This window comes from Anas acuta, chromosome 7 (genome assembly GCF_963932015.1).
Source record: "Anas acuta chromosome 7, bAnaAcu1.1, whole genome shotgun sequence".
NCBI classification, from domain to species: Eukaryota; Metazoa; Chordata; class Aves; order Anseriformes; family Anatidae; genus Anas; species Anas acuta.
Genome location: NC_088985.1, coordinates 26,841,774 through 26,854,574, shown reverse-complemented (window position 1 = coordinate 26,854,574; position 12,801 = coordinate 26,841,774). Strand labels below are relative to the sequence as shown.

The window sequence follows — 12,801 nt, the reverse complement described above, 5'->3', positions numbered from 1 at the left end:
CTGGCATTATGATAGTTCCTACAACCTGGGACTGAAGCATTAGGGCTGCTAAATGTTTTTGGAACCCACATGACTAGACTTACAGCGTTTGAAGGCATTGGAAGGGGTCAAAGCAATCCAGAGCCTGATGCTGGGGGTAACATGGCTTTTCCACATGCTAACCAGCTCTGAAAGGCTACCCCAGCGCTCCCAGCTGCATGGGCACATGCTTGCTGAAGCTCTCACCCTGGAAGCATGTGGATAGGCTGGAGGAATGAGAGCTTCAGCAGAGCTGGAAGCAGCTGGAAAAGAGCCCTCCTTATGACTGTTAATTTGTCTTCCTTCCCTGCTCAAAAATTGGGTGCTGTGTGTGCTGATAACCCTATATACTTACTAATTAGTGCCCCATTCACCTTGAACTACTGAGCTCACAGCTGCCAGCTGCAGCTTGTGATATCTTGAGTATGTGTTTGACGAACTCAAGAGACATTTTCATCTGACAAATATAGAAAAAACTGAACAGCTTCCCAGGACAGGCAATGCAGCACAGAATCGTATGCTTGTCAAAGCCACATCTGAACTCCTGACTTCAAACTAATAGCACTGCAAAGTTAGTGAAACTGCAACACCAGCTGGCTCAGTCCCAGGCTAATTTCTCGGACAAATATCCAAGTGACAGAAATTAGCTGCTCCGTTGGGCATTAACTGCTATTTTCACTGGTTTGATAGCCAAGAGCATGCCATAAACACTGTGCCAAAAGTCCTCCAGTTAGACTTTGGTAGAGTGAATGTCTTTGTTTCCATATTTATGATGTATCTACTGTAGATGCCTTGGATAGCAGCAGATTTCTTCAACACTCAGAGGAACTGAAGAATAATCCTAATACTTTAAAGGAAAGCATGTGGAAGGGAATTACTGCTGCCCATTTACACCAAATCTAAGTAGATCAAACTAAATATACATTTTTCCAGCTGTTTATTCAGTATTTAACCATTACATATCTATTAACAGGTATCATCAGCATTTCCACTGAAGAGCTGGTAGAGTCACATGGTGTTCTGACTTCTGGCGGAAAAGAAACTTGAAGCAAGCAGAAGATTCTGTGCTAATGTACTACTGAAAATATGAGTTTAAACTCATTCTCTGCAATTACAGATAATGGTAAATGGCTAGCACATTTAGTCAAAGCACTGCTTTACTTCTGCTTTAAAGAGGAAAAAAAAAAAAGCATTATTGGAAATATTTGCATGGGAATAATTAGGTATCCTGATTTTTAACCTTAATGCATGCACATGTTCAAGGTAGTATGCAAAGGAACAATAATTTTGATATCTTATTTTTCTGTATCATCCTTCAGCTCTAGCTGTGGATTCAGCTTTTTTCTTTCAAACTTCTAGCTTCATTGGAGTAGGCCAGCCTCTCTCTGAAACATGAATGCTTTCCTCTTCCACGTAAAAAAGGACTGGGATTCTTTTGCATGTCATATAGTCAGGAGTATTACTGTGTGATAATTAGCTAATGTTATGAACTGTCGTTTTTGAAGCTTAGAAGTATGGAGGAAGTTTTCTTCAAGAAAAAAGTAAGTTTCTTAAGTTATAGTAATACCTAACAAGCAACCAACCAACTAAACAGAAAAAAGAGGTTATGGCTTGTTATGTAATTAAACTAACTGACTCAGAAGTGATGGTACAGAGAGAAGAAAAAAAATGAAAAAAAAAAAGTGCTACATTTCCACACTTATCTCCTGCCCCCATCCTGAGATAGAGAAGGAAGTGTCCACTAAGAGATTCTTTTAAATTATTAAAAGTGTAAAAAGTGCAGAATCAAAGTAATATGGATTAATAGAGAAATTGTAATCAATATTTTATTTCAGTTAAAAATTAAATATTTACCAGACTCATGTTCTTACACACTCTAGAATAATTAAAATGATGCAACCCATACATTAACACCTAGATTAATATGTCTCCTCTTATATTTGTGTTTGTATAGAAATCAGCTAAGCAAACTCGTATATTAGAATCTCCCCATTTGTGGCCTATGCTTCAGTTTTGTTTCCATGACCTCTTATTTCCACTTTAGGCTCATCTTAGAACTCTGCGAGGATTGATCCAAACTCCATCAAAATGAATAGATAGCACAGGCACTGAAAAGTATGGAGAGGAAAATGGAGAAGAAATTAAAAAAAAAAAAAAAAAAAGAAATCAATGCAGAGACTTTCATTAGCTTCATGGTGTTTTGGACTGAATTCATCACTCTTTAATGACAGCTATGAAGAATTGTCAGTCAGTAAAAGATTATTAAATACAGTGTGGATTATCTTAGCATGGAGAAGAAAACCTGTTAAAGACTGGCAAAAATGGGATACTAGAAAACACTGCATTGGAAGTGATGTGTTGAAAGATGTGAGCGAACTCCCAGACTCCATAGTGAGGTACCACTTGTGCGCTGACAGTGACCAGCAAGATAAAGTGGGGGTGGGGTAAAGGCAAGAATATCTGCTGTGATAGAAATCATCTTCGGTCATTCAGGGTTAGTTTAAGACAAATAAGTGACAAACAAACCTTTTTATCACACCACAATCACACATATAGTTTGTGCTGGTTGTATGTTTTAAACTGTTACAAAAATATTTTAAAGATATTAGCAAAAAAAAAAAAAAAAGATAACTCAAGAGCACACATGTTGTTCTGCTTGTATAAGTTATTCCCATGAGTGCAATAAAACTAGGCTTGAGTTGAGTAAAAATACCCACAGCTAATCATTTGGAGACATCTCCAGACATGATTTAGGATGTTTTCTTACTATGAAGAGACCATCATATACTTTCAGTCAAACACCAGAGGATTTTCGAGGAACTGTTTGTCACAAAGTGAGAATTACAAATTTCTCTTTTTCAGGGGCATATAATTTGAGTTCCTGCTTCTGCAAGACCACAGTCTGTCAGCCTTCACACCTTGATCAGCAACTTGACAAGATCTGAGTTGGAACAATTTGGAAATAAGAGAGAAAAATGAAAACATTTATTAAAAATAAATAAATATATATATATATATATATATATATATATGCAACTTTACAGAGTATTTCTGCCTCTCAGAAGACTCTGTGTCATGGAAGTCATTTTTTGTGCCCACCAGCAATCATTTGCATAAAGACATATCAGTCAGGGAAGCAGGATCCAGTCTCTAGCTCTCAGAAGGGTGTCCCTTATTGCTGCTTTTAACTCCTGCAGTTGTACCTCATGGTACTAGTCTGTACCTGTCATGGCTGCCTTTCAGTCTTGTTTCTTTCTTTCCAGATTTCTGTCTGCATGCTCACATAACACACACACCTCACACATACAGTACACAGTGCCTAGCACCATAAAAATATACAGTAATAATGCTAGAGCACCTCCTTCAAAGAACACTACCACAAGGGAAAAACTATCTCCTACACTACACCTCCAAATAGATTATTAACATGTTCTTCTCAGCAGAACCTTTAGGTAAAAGGAAATATCTGCCTGTAAAGTTGATAGAGTCTAGACCGGACAGCACTCAATCTGCTTTTTTGACCTCATTAGAAAATGCAAACTACCCTAGCACCAAAATCCCTTCCTTACTGCTCCTTCCCTTTCCACCCCTCCTTCTCTCCCCATATTCCTTACTTGCAATGAGAACTCTCCCTACTGCCATTAAACACTTTCATTGACAAATTATTGTTCTTTTAGCTTAGCAAACATGCAGCCTGCAAGGCAGATCTCTACATAATTTTTCAGTTCATTCCACTCAAGAACACTCGAGAAGGGCAAAAGCAGAGCTTGGTTAAATCAAGCAGGAAGCAATATTGAGCGCACTGCCTCTTCTTGCTCCTTCTCTCTGCTAATCATTCACCAGTGCTGATATAAGAGTCTTCTACTTCACAGCTGGGGGGGGGGGGGAGACTTCCTGCCTTAGTCTCATATTGTTTTTCTTGTCATTTCCCTCTTTGTGTTATCTCACCTTGAGATCAATGAGCTTACCAGTGTTGTATGACACATGGACAAAACACACTGTATTTAGGTTCCATATTGTCAATATTACCTTTAGCATAGAGAAAAAAAAAACTCTCATGAACACACACCCCACCCAGGTCACACATTTGCTAAGAACATTTCCTAGATCTCAAAGTTGGTCTTTATGAAAGTAATTAGAGCTCCTCTTTAGCATAAGTCATTCCTGGATATATGTCACATTTAAAAAATAAATTTGAGGAGCATGAATTAAGAATCAGATAGAAATGAAAGGAGAGCCAAGTTGATTTTCCTACTTTTAAGTGAAAATACATTTAGCACAGAAATAGCCCATGGAAAACACACTCCTCAGAGTCTGTTTTGTTGTAAGCCTTTACTAAGTAATGAAGCTAGGGGGACATTCTGAACATTACACCCACACACTTGGATAGAAGTTGTTCTTGCAGCAAGTTGTAGGACCAGAAATCAATACACTAAGATCCCCTAACTTCCTTCCCAGGAGGGAGCAACAACAAAAGTGATGCACACAAAAGAACAATGACAACAGGCTGCCTGGGCCTGGGCTCTGAAATGCTATGCTTGATCTACCCATAGCAGATACACACAGTGTTCATTCACACAGGCTGGTCTGTACCCTTTACCCTTCCCCCACCCCATGCCAGCCCACCTGCACCAAGCCCTGCTTACCTCCCAGGCACTTTTAGGCAAGAGAAACTTGGTGAGTTTGTAGCATTGACTCCCATCACACCTGGCTCAGGCCTTGCAGAGCTAGCAGCTCTGCAGAGAGCAGAATTTGGGTTTCTTTGAACACCCTCAGGACTGCCTGTGTAATAAGACATTAAAGCGCTAGCAGAAACCTGCTTTAAAGGTTGCAATGAGTTCGCTATAACCACACAACTCCAGGTGCTGTGGCTTTGCTAAGGAGCACCAAGCACTGCTTGTGCTGAAACCACACATGAAAGCAATAAGACATCAACTGGATTATTTGAAGCTCTTTTGTTTTGAAGTATTTTTCATAACCATGATCTTAAATTTTTATGTATGACAATTTTAAATTCAAATATCTATATTTGAATTAAAAGAATGAAAATGAAATGACTTAAGGCTTTTGAGATACAAGAATATGAGATTATTAAATCAAATCTGAAGTTTTGGCTCTGGCCTGACATTTGTTTGTTTGTTTTCAAAATAACAAAAGCAGGGAATCAGAGAATGTATTCATTTTTATTATTTCTAGCATACATATATCTTTAATACAAAAAAAAGGGAATAAATAAAGTTTTCCAATGATCACTAAACAGCAAAAAGTTATTAGTAGCTGCCTGTGTTTAGTTATTGCATAAAATGAAGAGACAGTTCTGTATATTAAGACATACTCACCAAAGCTGTATTTGAGTCCAGATTTTCTTGCGGCTTCAATTCTTTTCCCACTAGGTGGCACTCTGGAAATATTTGTAAATTTTGGATTCCTGTCTCTTGCCTTTTAAAAAGCCAACAAATTAGCGATTTCCCTCAAAACTCCTATTGTTTACAGCCCACTGAAAAAGGCAAGTGAATTACACAGAGCAGTACAGAAAATTAGCATTGTTAAATGTGTCACATATATCACTAATAAAGTTTCATTATTTATACTGTCAACTTGAAAAGCACTTATTTCCTAATCAATCAACTCACAACTAAATAAACAGTCATATAGGCATACAACATGAAAGCACAGCACTTCCAAATCAGATCTTCCTGAGATTAAGTGTATGCTGTCTGCTATTAGGAGGAGAGGAATAAAAAAATGTGCTTCTTCATTTACTCATTTCCCCCTGTCTGTCCAAATGCCTACTTTTGTTTAAGAAAAAGCACATTTTAAGATAGTTGCTCTTTTCTGTTTAATTTTTTTAATTACTTTTTTTTTTTTTTTTTGGGGGGGGGGGGAATTAGGGAGCTCTTTTTTTGTTTGCTTGTTTGATTTTTTTGGTTTTGTTTTTACCCCAAAAGTGAAACACAAGTTAGGACAGTCACAGTCACATAATATAAGTTTCTGAAACCTAGAGATGCTCTTAAAATTAACTGATCTCTATTTGGGGATGGGGAATGCAGAAGAGAAAAAGCGATTTAAACAGTCACTTGAAGGGCTTTGTACCATCTAAATCCAGCTGCAGTCTCACAGACATCCTTTTTGATGTTCACTAAAGCTGGAGATGAGTTCTAGTAAACAGATGTCCTTGTCAGGGAAAATAAACAAACAACAGCAACAACAACACACCTATCAAATCTGGTACTATCTGGTAGCTGGAAATGAACTGCAAACAGTTCTCCTGTGTTTTCTGGGTTGCTTCAGGGCGGGGCTGATATGGCACTGGATCCTGGAGTGGAGACCTACTGCTAAATAAAAGGAAAGTAGCACATCTCCTTGTCCATGAAGGACCTGGACAACAGGGCAACTGGTGTGTGCAGGAGGACCAGCTGCTGCTCTTTCTCAGTCAAAAGTCAACCTGTCATGTGAAGCCTAATTTGAGTTTTGTCTTATAAGAGTTAGAATGAATTGAATTGAGAAGGAAAGGCATAGTGCTATTGCCTCTCATATTCTCTGCCTTCCCTCTACCCCCAGAAGATTTTGCATGTATTTTGTATGTTTAAGAAATAATATAGAATGAATAATATACAATTATAATATTTATACTTATATTTAATATAAACTTATATACAGGTTGTATGTTAGCCACAGCTGCCAGCTAGGGACTGTTTTACTCTTACTTCTTCCTGCACATTTGTGATAATTCCCAGGTGACTATCAGAGAGTTTGTAAATCAGGTTTAGCACAGAGGCCTGTAAGTAGCAGCAGAATCATAGACTCACGGAATCGTTAAGGCTGGAAAAGACTTCCAAGATCATTTGGCCCAACCATCCCCCTGCCACCAATATTACCCACTAAACCATGTTCCTAAGCACCACGTCCAACCTTTCCTTAAACACCCCCAGGGGCCGTGACTCTACCACCTCCCTGGGAAACCCATTCCAATGCCTGAATGCTCTTTCTGAAGTCGGCTAGCTGACACAGGCAGGGCTTGTGAGCTTGTGAGAGGAACTCACCCTACAGAATCAGCCCGTCTCTGTTACCAGGACCCCAGGCATTTTCTTAGAATTCACTTTCTGTCAGTGACCCACAGAAACCCTCCCTGGAGGAGGAGGAAGCCTCAATCACTGACCCATCTTCTTACCTGCAGGACAGGGTCAAAATTTCCCAACCAACTAGGTCAAATTTAGCTTAAATTCATGTTCAACTTGGAGACAGAAAGTGCAGGATAAGCCTTGATGATCCAACTATATTCAGAAGAGCATGAAGATACAGACCTTGCAATCTCCTGCAGACTAGGAGTTAAGGGTAATGAAACTCTGGAAGCTTTACTCAGGAAAAAAGATGAGCTGGCTGGCTCACAGAGCTGGATCAAGTCACTGGCAACACAAGGAGTCACACATTTCTCCTTTGCAATTGTTTACATTGATATGATAGAAAATCTTCACCTTCATGTAGACAGTGTCAACTCTTCTTCACAGCACGTACTGTTTTAAGTGTGATTTCTACATTTCTGACAGAAACAGGACACAAAAGGAAACATGTATTTCAGTTTCTGGGATTTTTTTCATTATGCATTTTGCTAACTATTAAAGAGCACACTGTTCAAGTTTATTATCTCGACTGCTTAGAAAAAGATAAGTTGGGATAGATTTCCTGGTGAAAAGCTCTTCCCTGCCTCTACTTTTAGTGATGATCTTCTCAGATCTATAGATAATGACTGGCTTTCACCTTGTCAGAGAGCCTCCATAGCTTGCACTGAGCCTGCATCAGAACAAAACTTTAATTGTCAGCCACTGGAACAGTGGGCAAGTGACTCTGAGCACAGGCTCCATGCTTGGCTGAGTGTAAATGTAGTCCCCAGTGCCCTCATTATCAGAGATTGACTTCATCCAGCAACAGAAGGTTGGAGAAGCTTTTGTCAGTTGAGTCAGAAGAAGGCAGAGAATTTGGCTGTTTGTCTTTACAGAAGTATGGTTAAATCAATAACCTGTGGAATGAGAGCTTTAGGGTGGATGAAGTGTGCATTATCTTATGTATCTGTATTGGAAAGTGCTGGCAACACACTGCAGTTTTGAGCAAATAAATGAATTTACTAGGGGAAAGAGAGAGACTGCTGATAAAACAGAAAAAAAAATCCTGTACTCAGGAGGTGATTTTAGTCCGAGTACTAATATTTTATACAAGAGAATATTGAATTTAGGGAGAGCCTTATTCATTCATTTGGCTTTTTAACTTTCCAAAGTGCTTTTATTGACTGATTTTGTTTGTGGCAGCTAATATTACTGTCACTGTAACAATATTTTTTTCCTTATTTAGCTCTCCTGATGTAGTTTGCCATCTAAAGTCATTTACCTTTCATTTTTTTAAAATAGAGCTGCTTTTTAAAATCTCAAATGATTCATATGGTTTGCACCTGCATTTGCCCAGATAAAATTGAACTGCTAAAACTTCAAGAACTGTTGCATTACCTGAGACCCAATGTCCATTTGCTGCATATTTAACTAAAGCAAAATTAATGGACAAAGACATCTCCAGACTGAAAATAGGAGATGAACCCTCTTGCTTATTTGTCAACCTTCCTTCTTGTTATTGGCCATTCAAATTCTTGTCTTTTGTTTGTGTTTTGTGCTTTGAAATAATTCATTAATTTATTGCATTATTATAACAAAAAACAAATTCAAAATCCTCCATCCTTAAAAACACCATCTGAATTTCTAACACCGCTAGAAACTTTAGAGTTTTTTTTTGTTTTGTTTTGTTTTATTTTATTTTTGTTTTAACAACATTCATCTGCCTGGAGAAAATATACACATGAGCAGAACTACTTTCTTTCAGGGTCTGGTTTCAAAAAAATTAAGTACAGAATTTCTGGACATTCCTGATCACATAGGCAGGGAGATACCAACCCCATAGTGGATATATAACAGAAGAGACTCCAGAAACACCACACTCCTCCCTATTTAATACCCATTCTATTTAGCATTAAAGTTTCTCTAAAGCTGCAGGCCACTTTCTGAGTGGGAGTGCTACCATTCCACCAGGCTCCAGAGGAGCAAGTATGTTTTGAACTTGAGCTGTATTTGCTGAGGGCAAGGCTGCAAGCCTCTGCTAAAACAGCCATCAGCTCTGAACTTCAGCCTTTGGGTGAGAGGAGAGGAGGAATAGTTTCTGCAGAACCAAGCTGAATTCAGTGGGAAAATAAAACATAAATTGCTCCCAGATCTGTGATAAAATCAGTTTTTCTGTCTCAGAAGGGGCAAAGTTCATGCTTTCATCTTTCCCTGCAAAAGCCAAGAAGACCACCCCTAGACCTGGAGGACTCCAGGTGAGATTCAGTTCACAGACTCAATTTTTTTTTTCACTGAATCCAGCAGAGACTTCACCAGTGCAGTGAAGTGTTGTACTTTGACTTTCTGTGAGAACAGAGAAGCAAGACATTTGATTGCTTCTTTTGCCAACTTGGTCACAGGGCCTCAGGCAGGTTACAGAGGTCCTTGGAGGCAACAAAAGTGTCAGCTGCATCCCGCTTGTTCGGTGTGACTCAGTTCTTGGAGTGTGATTGCATCTTAGGTGGCCAAACAGGAGAGCAAAAATCAGCAGAGGAGGAAAACCAAGATGCTTTGACAACTTAATTGTGCACTGGTTTAATGGTGCAGACACCAAGCTGCATTTGCACATCAAAATATGGGGCCCTAAACCACCCATGGCCATAGTGTAAGCTCTGGAGTGGCATTCTCTGCTGGCATTCACTGACATATACAGAGACCAAGCTCCAGCTGTTATAAATAATTTTTCATACCATGCATTGGTAACTTAATGACACACAGGGCATAATCGCTTTTATTTATATATTCTTTTTATTAGTTAGGACATGTCCTTTGAAGATTCTCACTTCTTGCTGATCCTTCAAGTATCAAGAAAATGGGTATGCAACCCATCCTTTCTGTGTCTGCTTGTCTTGATGGCAGCCTAAGGATATCTGAGCACTTACTAGCATCCTTAAGGTCTTTTAAGAGACTGTTACAGTCTCTCAGTTTGCGAGGCTTAGAAAATGTATTAAATTCTTTCTTTTATTTAAAGTGAAAATCTCATGCTCCTGCCATAGCTCTCTTAATGCTTTCAGAAACATTTTTCCATTTGCTTGAAGCTATAACAGCTTTAGCTCTAGCATCAATAGGTTGCAGGGATATTTGTGGAGAGCTGATTGCAATACTCTTAAGTCCCTCCCCACCCCCAACCCCATCTGCCATCTGCGAGGGAAATGGTCTAGCTTATTGCACACTTCCTAAGTGGCCAGATATGATATGGCCACAATCTCAAATAAACGTTTGAAGAATGGGAATGGACAGGACAGTCTCAGATTCATTACCAATCAGGTCCTGATGGCTTTAGCAGTGCTGATTGCCTGGGAGGAAGGAATGTCCCTCTTCTTCCAAGCCAATTCATATGCAGTGAAACAAGCCAGGGCTGATTGCTTGGACACTTGAAAAGCTGCCCTAATGCTGGTGATGTCCTTTCCATTTCTGCAGAGAATATCCCAGAAATTTTAGTGTTAAACATTTAGGTAGATGTATGAAGGTATGGGAAGAGTCAGTGGCATTTTGTGCATAATGGATAGGGACTGGTTACTATGGGATGGTGTCATGGGAACCTGTTAACAGTATGATTGATCTGCCTAAGGGAACTGGGCTTGGTTACTAATTCAGTAATATAGTAGAACTAATGATAGATGCTGATGCAGTTTGATTTTGTAAAGTATTGTTTTTCCTGGTGATTTATGGTTGCACCTCCTATCCAAAATTAACAGCCACCTTAGCAGGAAGTTTTAACCAAATTGGCGATTCTGCATCAAGTTTCCTAACTCCGAGCACTGAATAGATCAAAAGAAGAGACAGAACTCTGAGTGAAACAGACATCAAAGAACAACTATGAATTTCACTGAAATCACAATATTTCCAATGTTCAAGGTGTTTAGCCCAAGGTCTGTTGTTTCTAAACACTACAAACACAGCTGCAGAGTTCCAGACTGGGATTTGGCCTGCCCCACACCTCCTGGATGTGGATCTATAAAATTTTGCATTTGACCAGTCTGAAATACAAAGGAAAAATAATAGAAAAGCTTCTGCTATAAAAAATAATAATAATTAATAATAATAATAATAATAATAATAATAATAATAATAATAATAATAATAATAATAATAATAATAATAATAATGAAGGTGCTGAATAAAAAGAAAAAGCTTTTCTATCATATTACTTATTAACTAAAATTTTCAATATCTTATTTTAATTTCTGTTTTGCCCAAAACCTTCTGGTTTTACTTCATACATATTGTCATCCTGTTTAAGTAAATTGCTATAAGTCAGAATAAGACAGAAACTTCCATTAGTACCTATATAACAAAAAAACATTCAGCTTTCCTTCTAGCAAAATGTTTAGAAGCAATTCTGGTTATTTAAAATAAATAAAAAAAAATCTTATTTTTACAATTTCCAGATTGTTTTTTTGTGTGTGTGTTTCATAAAACAACTTCTCTATGTAAAAAGCTCAGTTGTACACATCTACATGTCGTGCATGTGCACATAAACTCATAAAAAACAAATATTCCCATTTCATCAAAATAAAGCCTTTTCAAATTTTCATGCAGAAAGTTTGATTTTGAATTCACCTAAATTCTCTGTTCTCTCTAGATCATAATAATATTTCAAAAACACAAGTTTTCTGTTATGAAATATGTTCTTCAAATTCCACTAGCAACTTTTCTACTAGCAATACAGCTGTATTTGGTAGGGGAACCCATTATCTTCAAAACAGGACTTTCTCCTGGCTCATTGAGGTGCTCATTTCTGATAAAGAAACAAAGTATCTGCACCATTCTTTCTTGTTGTAAACAAGAGTATTCCAATTCACCTCTTAAGAATCTTAAAGAAAAAAAGAAAAAAGAGAAACAAACAAACAAACAAACAAACAGCAACAAGCATTTGAATGAATTATTTCAGAAAACAATGATTGCCAGCACAGTTTAAAGGCCTTCAAAGCAACACCTACATTTAAATATAGGAGGGAAGCAATGCCTGAGCTAATAATTCCAGATAGCTTCTCTGTGTCACAAATGAGTCAGCAATGGGGTCTTATAGATGCATCAGCAACGGACAGCATGGACAAGACTGACAGGCAGGAACTATCCTGCTGGCTCATTGATTCCCAAATTTCTATTAGCCAAGGAGGAAAACAGTGAAAACAGGTTCAGAGAAAACAAAAACATAATGCTAACAAAGAATCAGTTTGCAAGCTACACCTAAAAGGTTTCCATGGAAGAAAGCCAAAGTAGCCAACCTAATGAGAAAAAGAAATAATGAGGAACAAGTATTTCCAAAATGAATTTTGATAAATAGGATAAAGACAGTTCATAAATTAACAAAAATCTGAGGAAAGAGAGAACTATATTTTGCTCTAATGTTAGAAGTACCCAGCAAACTTGATAATCAATGTGCTTCATTCCTACCAAAATCAATGGACTTGTCTCTTAAAAAAAGAAAGATACAAAACTCTCTCTGTAAGTCTGAGCCTTGTGCTTTCACACAGTATATGCTGTGTAAAAGAAGGTTGAATCCAGACAACTTTAGGAACTTAACTGAACTGATTAATCAAAGCTCCCATTAAGCCCTGGGGATAGGGGCACCTCCAGCAGCCAGGAAGCTTGGCAAACACCTTAGGCTCCTTTGCTGAACCTCTTTCTGGAGGTTCAT

The 12,801-nt window shown here is 38.1% G+C and overlaps 1 long non-coding RNA gene across 2 annotated transcripts; it reads right to left on the bottom strand.

Annotated features, from left to right (window-relative positions):
• Positions 1 to 1,779: 1,779 nt before the first annotated feature.
• Positions 1,780 to 5,701, bottom strand: LOC137859597 (uncharacterized). 2 transcript variants are annotated; one of them, XR_011098410.1, is made up of 4 exons: positions 5,358 to 5,701; positions 4,665 to 4,800; positions 3,987 to 4,047; positions 1,780 to 2,959 (listed from the first exon to the last, which is right to left on the bottom strand). It is a non-coding gene; the product is annotated as an uncharacterized lncRNA (long non-coding RNA). The 2 variants fall into 2 exon arrangements; XR_011098411.1 differs by lacking the exon at positions 3,987 to 4,047 and having other exon boundaries at positions 1,785 to 2,959; positions 5,358 to 5,665.
• Positions 5,702 to 12,801: the final 7,100 nt, after the last annotated feature.